The 7,923-nt window shown below is 43.3% G+C and overlaps 1 protein-coding gene across 2 annotated transcripts in view; it reads right to left on the reverse strand.

Moving 5' to 3' along the window:
* Window positions 1-7,923, reverse strand: part of ESRRG (estrogen related receptor gamma) — a 612,697-nt gene that overhangs the window by 604,512 nt on the left and 262 nt on the right. The gene's annotated exons all lie outside the window — the stretch shown is intronic.

Here is a 7,923-nt window from a genome sequence, read left to right on the forward strand (position 1 = left end):
TATATATATATATATATATATATATATATATATATATATATATATATATATATTCTGTATTACCTAGGTGTGGGTTAAAATGATGTGTGTGAGAAACTCAGGTTTTCCTTTCACCAAAACCTCCTTGAGTGTGATCTGCGACTCGCATAGAGAAAAGGAGATGTTTTCTCCAGAGAAGGATGTCAATTTTGGTATGTCTTCTGCCAAGACTTCTCCATATATTGTGGTTCTTGGCTCTGCGAAGTCTGCTTTTCTACTCAAGTCCGCTGCTTTCCAAACAAACACCCAAATCACCCCTTCAAACTTCTGCCCAGTTGCCTGTCGCCTTCTGCCCGAAATAGGAAGACTTCGGGTGTGTCACTCATCATGATTTATGCCCATTTTTTTACCCTGAACCCAGCTTCTTGCTTTGGGTGGTCAGTCACAATAGCGACCCATGAGGCGCCTCTTTTATTCTGAGCTCTTAGATTTGAATGTATTTATTAAAATTATTCATCCAAATGAGACGTAGGCCAAAAGTAGCTTGCTTTGGGAAAACTAGTATCCCTGGATGACCTTGGAAGCAGAATTAGTAACTGGGAGTTCAAGAGACCCTGATGGTTTAGGGAGAATTTGACTGAGGCAAAACTGGTGTGTGTGTGTGTGTGTGTGTGTGTGTGTATGAAGTAAGGGCAGAAGTTGAAAAAGTGATCTGAGTACATATCTATAGATACATACATACATATACATACATACATGCACACAAACATACTTGTTTATTTGCCATCCTATTGACATTTCGGCTGCCCTTTCTAGTGACTCAAATATATATTTACGACTAACTGTATAAAAACTGACAGCATCCATATATTTGTAATAATGGGGGATAAGGGTAACTGTTACAGGAGTGTCAAATATATAATTGGAGGGGGGACTGCTCTTACGAAGAGGAGTGATATCCTTCCTCCCTTTTCCTCCGTCTCTCTTTCCTTCTTGAACCCAGAGCCTGAGGCATTGGCAGCAGGTGGGGGCTTCCCCTTCGTCGGGATGGGCATGGGTTTCTGCCAGCCAGGGAAGGAGACTAGCTCCCTTTCGGGGTCGGAGCTGCCAAGGATGGCCAGCTCCGGAGCGGTGCCAGGGCTTCCCTCTTCCCTCTTCTCCTTCCCCTTCCTCTTTCTGCCATGGAGCTGCCTCCTCTGCTGCCCGGGAAGGAAGCGCTGAGCCCTCGGAAGGAAAAAGGCACCTGCCTCCTTTGGGAGGATTTCCCGGACAGAGGCTGCCACTTCACTCCCCGGAAACTTTCCTCCCTTTGCGTCCATTGAGTGCAGTTGATGCCTGTTTTGGGGGTTGGCAGAGGGCAGGAGGAGATGCCACCAGACTCCGGCTCTCTGCCCTTTATTTGGCATCACCAGCAGGATCCCTAAAGCTCAGACCCAACAGAAACACCCTAAAAGTGACCCCTGGATGCCAGGACTGGCGGAAAGTCACTGGCAAAGTCAACCCCAGAAGCAAGTCCTAGGCAAAGTCTTGTTCCTCTACCTTATTCTTTCTCTCTTCTCTCTCTCTCTTCTCTCTCTCTCTCTCTCCCTCTCTCTGCCTTGCCCTCTGTCGTTTAAGCTTCTCTCAGACTTATTTGTCCACTTTTGCCTTTCTCCGTTTTCTCTCTCTCTCTGGCTCATCCTCTTCTACTTCAGTCCCAGCAGACAGACAGACAGACAACCTGAGAGGGACACCCCCAAAGTGACCTCTGAAAACCAAGACTTTGGAAAAATCACTGGCAAAGTACGCTTCCAAAAACAGTTTCCCTTTGCAAACCCTTGGGAAAGTCTTGTTTTTCTACCTGACTCTCTCTCTCTGACTTGCCCTGTGTTACTTACACTTCTTTCAGACTTATTTGTCCACTTTTGCTTCTCTTAAATTTCAATCTCTCTCTCTCTCTCTCTCTCTCTCTCTCTCTCTCTCCCCCTCCCTCCCTGGCTTGTTCTATATTTCTTCAGTCCCAGCAGACAGACAGACAGACAGACAGCTTGAGAGGGACACCCCCAAAGTGACCCCTGAAAACCAGGACTGGTGGAAAGTCATTGGCAGAGTTCACCTTCAAAAGCAGTTTCCCTTTGCAAGTCCTGGGAAAAGCCCTTTTCTTCTACCCTTCTCTCTCTCTCTCTGGCTTGTCCTGTATTACTTTCAGACTTATTTTTCTACTTTTGTCTTTCTCAGATCTCTCTCTCTCTCTCTGGCTTCTTCTATGTTACTTACATTTCTTTCAGGTTTACCATTCTACTTTTGCCTTTCTCAAACCTTTCACTTTTCCTTGCAGCTTTCCCCCTTTGATCATTGATTGTCCTTCCTTATTTCAGAAGTTTCAGGTAAAATCCTATGTAAAATCGTGTAATCTTATGTAACCCCTGTGGGGTTGTAGCATGCGCTGCGTGGGTTAAAGGACTAATGCCTGAAAATAAATTATATACAGCTTCTGTCTATTCGACTTGTGTAACCTCATTGGAAACCAGGCCAGGGTGAGAGAGTCACAGAACTGAAAAAAGTATGGGGCTTATGGTTTTAAAAAGAAGCTTAAAAGTAACATCAGGGAAAGATATTGACCCTTAATAATGTTTATTGCATTCAGCAACCTGAACCATTGCAAAGCCGTAACCCTGTGTACAGTTACTTGTACGTAATTAAACAGGACTACCACTTAAAATAAGTTTGGAGTATGAAACATTCTTCTGAATGAGACCTCAGTTTTTCATATACATAGGGATGGAGTAGGTGTGTGTGTTCACAGCTATAAGCTTTTCTTAAGTGAATTAAAGTAGGCAAAGATGTAAAATTTTGGTTGTGGACAGAAAGAACTTTTCTTTAATCATTAATATGAAAACTGATCCATTTGCATTCAAAGAAAATTGGCAGATTTGGCTGTTTTGTCTTTGCTTTTTTATTATTATTTTTTCTTTCTCTTTGTTTCAGACTCAGAATTTGGAAGATGCAGTACTGAGTATGGAATAATATCAGTCCTGAACCTTTTGTATACAACAGGTTACAAATACACAAAAAATAACCTCAGTGAAATGTTAAGCAGCACAATAAATGCATATAGCTGTGTTTGCGTGTTCTGCCTGTTTTCCTTCTAATCTTACCTATAAGATTACATGTTTAGAATGTACTGGTCAATAGATGAATTCATCCTTTGCAATATACAAACTGAGGGTGAAGGTGGGGAAGAGGAAGACTTCAAAGATTCAAATTTCTGGGTGAGCTACTAGTTATTTTTCGACTCAATTGAGAACAAGAGCAGGGGCATCAGAACAAAAATCAGGTCTTTCTCAGTAAAAATTCTGCTGGTCTTCAGTGTGTTGCCTTGTATTGAACTATCTATATGATCAAGGTCAAGTAATTACAACTTAATAAAGTCTATCTTCTTCAGGAAAAATAATTAAAGAAAAACAATGTAGAAAAGGTTAACAGAAGACCCCCAGTTTTCTCTGACCGACCCAAAGCGACATAGGAACAGTCAGGCTAATCTCTATTCTAGACCATTTTATCCCTCTCTTTTCTCACATTTTCCCCTGCTCACCTGAGATATATGATCTCTTAACCAACATACATTTTCACTGAAGAAGAATGTATATGCAACTCCAATAAATATATATATTCTTTCTCTGTCTAAAATTAATTTAATTTCCAGGGTTCAGATTACATTTATATCCCACTATACTGCACCAAACAAATTTTAATGTACATTTTGGCTGGGTAGGTTTTCTGACATCTCCACTTTACAAAGCTGTACTCACACTGAAAATCAAGCTCAAGTGAGTTTTTTCTGCTAATTAAAAAGTGCTGTTAGTTACCTGTAGTATCTAATAAAACTATTGTGCATTGGTCTTCTTTGTTACTAATCCCTGTGCCACCAAGTTTTGAAGCCACCTGCCTAGAAGTTGTCCCTTCTTTGAATCTAAACATCAAATCATGTATCCAAAATTACTGACCAAGCACGCCCAAACAACTTGTGAGATTTAGTGTCTAAATCATTATTTAGAATTGCATTTTGTCCTTTGTCCTTTATCTAGCATCTAGGTAACACCACTCAGTTTGGATATTTTTTGTCATGCAGCATTAAGGCACAAGTATAACTTCAGGTGGTTTTATGCAGGTGATAAAGTTGTTGCTGAGGCAAGCTGAAAGCTAACATGTTCTATAATATGATGGGGCTGTTATTTGAAAATGATAAAGGATATGGATGGAGATAGGACATATTCAGTGGTAGAGAACATGGTTTGGTACAGGAAAGCATGTAGATTCCTGGCATCACCAGTTAAATTGTTGGGTAGAAGGTGATGGCAAAGATCTCTGCTGGAGAATTTGAAGAGCTGCTGGCAAGTAGGCAATAGTAGGCCTGGTGGATCAATAATCATTAAAAGGCAGCTTCATATATCCACATATTTCTGCATTAGAGACTGGGAAAAGATGTACTAGGGTGCTGCGGAGAGTGAGAAAGCATGGAACATCTGAAGGCAAAAGACTAATGTACTCAGTTGCTAAAACGGGGGAAAGCAAACTGGAATGAACTTTGAGCAATTTATTGTTAGTGTGTAGGATAGTGTGTAGAGTTTGAACCATGAATCGCTCCTCTACCACTAAGAATCCTCCTTCTTTAAAATGGAGAGGTATCCAAACATTCAAAAATTACTTTTATCATTCCCTAATGGCTGACCCACACAAGTATTTTCCTCACTTGGTCATTGTAAGTTGAAACAATAACGTGGCTTGTAAGTACAAGCCACCAGAGGCTGAGCTTTCTAGTCATACAACACAGGCTCAAACAATACTTTTCAACATGGGTGGCTCATACATTTGGCTGAAAGCCATCAAGTACTGAATAACCTTCAGTATTATATAATAAAGAGAAAAGGGATAAATTAAAATTATGGGAAACGCTACCACAAAGTGTTTGACATTTCTTCTGTGTGTATCTAGTCTGTAAAACCACCATTCCTCCAGTAGCTTTGAACTACATGAAGCACAGAACACAGGCTGGGCTGAACTTGCTGCAGAACAGAATGGAAATAATCCTGCCTCGGTCGAGGGATTATCTTTGGCAACCACACATTTTCCCTCGGCAGTATTAACTGAGATGTGGGCTTTAAACCTACCTCTCAAAGACAGATTAATACCCTACAAAGATACTTTTGAAAAATGTGGAACAATCCTCTATTCTCTTGCAGCTTGTAGAGCTGCTCGAGTGGAAAGAAAAGCCTTATAGGGCATAATGTATACAATTTCTCCCTTCCCCCTTCTGGCTCTCAAACAATGCTAGGTTACAAAGAAAGGGCTTTCAGTGCCATTGAGGTGCACCATGTGCAGAGTGACAATCCTGCTCCACGCCAGGAGCCCAGGGATTTCTGTCTACATAAAGAAAGTGTAGAGCGCTGTATCTCTGGATGCAATGGCCAAGCACACTTTAGCACACACACAAGGCAACTTGAATCCAATGAAGGCTTCATTATACTCTATTGCCATCGATGGGGGTCTCTTCCTATATAGGAAATGATAGATCGTAGTGGGAAAGTATGGTTGCTTTAATAAATGCAGCATGAATGAGTAAAACTGCTTCTTACACTGTGTTTCATTAATCAAAAACAGGAAGCATACCCTTGACAAAAGCAACCACCTTGCATAGGCAAAAGGGTTCAAAAAGACAAACAAGCCTTCTGGTTTCAAAGAAGTCTTTTGTCCTGAAAACAAATCTTTTGTCTGCAAGTACAACAAATTCAGTCAACTTCATGCAAACTAAGACAAATGTTTTGAAAGTAAGTAGGGCAGTTTACAGCTAGGATCGCAGAGCCACAAAGTACAACTCCTACAACTCCCCCCCCCCAACTTTTTTTTAATGACTAGGGACTGTAATTGTGGCCAAAATGAATGTATTAACTTTCCATAAATAAGGCTCACAGTGGAGGCAGTCTCAAATTTTGGGTTTTCAGATATAATTTGTTGGAAATGACAGTTACATTGAAATTTAATTACATTTTCAAATGTAATTTGAAAGCATTTGTTTCCACGCACTCAGTAATCTATTACTATTCCCCCTTTTCCTCTATCTGTTTTACCTTACACTTAAGAAAAGGGTATTGAAACAATGAGAAGAAGAAATAAAATAAAGAGGGCTAGAGAGATGAGAGACAAAATGACAAGACTGCTCTATTCAGTCTGTCATACTGTATCCCCATCATACAGAAAGAAGGGTTCACCATGGTATCTTGCTTAACAAAACTACAAGGAAGTGGGGGAAATGAAGCAAATAGACCGTTCTGCCTTATTTCAATAGGTGTAAGATATTAGAAACTAATACATATATTAGTTAATACACACACACACACACATCTCAGGGGTGGAATATGATTGGTTATATTTGATAAAAAGGAGAGTGGTTGTTCTGTTTTAAAGAAGGCTGCCTGGGTTCTGTGTTCCCTGCCCTGTCCCAGTGTAACCTGGCACCACCGGTCCCTGGCATTGTGGGCTTCAGACGTGCCCAGCCAGGAGCAAAGTGTCGCCTGACACCCAACATTCAAGAGGGTCCTGGGAATCAAGGCTTCTCCTCCTCTCCCCGAGCCCTGGCCAGGAGAGAGCAGGGTGTGTGTGTGTGTCTCTGTGTGTGTTGCTTTGCCTTGGTGTCCCTGGCTGCCGCTCATTGAAAAGGCGGCTTTCCTGTCGCCTATAAATGGCCCTGGATCGAAGTCACTTTTTCCACATGAGGCAGCAAAGTCCCTCCAAGTTCTTCCTGCTGCTGCTGCTGCTGCTGCTATTTTCTGGGACTGCGCTGGCCCCTCAGCTATGTGCCTCTGAGCTCCTAGGTATGGCAGACCCCCCTCCCATGCCAAGGGCCCACCGCCCTGCCATCCCGGATGGAGCCTGGCACCGAAAGCAAGGGGCAGCCCAGCAGGCCCTCCTCCTTCTCCCTTGCCTTGCCTCCACTTGGCAAGGAGATCGAAGCGAAAAGGGACCTGGCAAGAAAGTAGGATCGTGGGCTTTGCTATAGACTTGAGCCTCCTTCCTGAGAGTCATGTTTGGAAAGCGAGAGGCTGAGAGCGTGTCTCAGTCTCGCCTTTCCCTGCTGCCCCTCTTTATTTCTGGAAAGGGGGGCATCCAGGGCACGATGCCTCCTCTGCCTCTTTGCCCATCGGAGCCTATACAGCGCCCCAGTTCCTGCCCATAGACCCCCAGGAAAGGATGCCCTCCCATTCGGGGGCTGACAAGGCAAGTAAGCCCACCTGCCTGGGCAGAAGCCCACCATCCTCCAGCTCGGGCAGATTGGCATTTCTCTCCGGAGCAGCCTTCAGTTTCAAGCAAGTGAGGCTTTGACTTCAGATCAGAGAAGAGGGCTCTGCCTGGAAAGAGCAATGAAGGTTGGGAGGGAGGAATGGCAAGCAGTGGGGGTCGTAATGGCGGAGGCTTCCTTCTCACTCTTCTAGGTGACCTCTGAGGGGCCCTGTCCCTCCACTCCAAAGGGAATTCGCATCCTATTAGGAGTAGTCGACTGCCCCCCCCCCCCCATCCTCAGTCAGGAGTCTCAGAAGTTCTTATTTTCGGGCTTGGATCTACAGTACTTAATAGCTCAGTACCCAATTTTAAAAAAAAAAAACTGGAGGAAGGGGATTGTTGCTATTGATGTTATGTGCCTCCAAGTCATGTTATTTCACTTATCCCCCCCCCCCCCAAGTCGATCCCTATCTCAGAGTAGGGTTCTTCAGCCATCCTCTGGGGCTGAGAGAGTGTGACTAGCCTAAGTGGGGTTCTCATGCTCCAGCGGGGAATTGAACCCTGGCCTCCAGAGTCATCACCCAAGGCACCAACCACTGCCCAACGCTGGCTCTCAAAGGATTATGTCCTATTGATGATTTAAGAATAATTACTATTAGTTCCCACTATTTTCTAATTCGGGATCAG

This window comes from Sceloporus undulatus, chromosome 1 (assembly GCF_019175285.1).
Source record: "Sceloporus undulatus isolate JIND9_A2432 ecotype Alabama chromosome 1, SceUnd_v1.1, whole genome shotgun sequence".
NCBI classification, from domain to species: Eukaryota; Metazoa; Chordata; class Lepidosauria; order Squamata; family Phrynosomatidae; genus Sceloporus; species Sceloporus undulatus.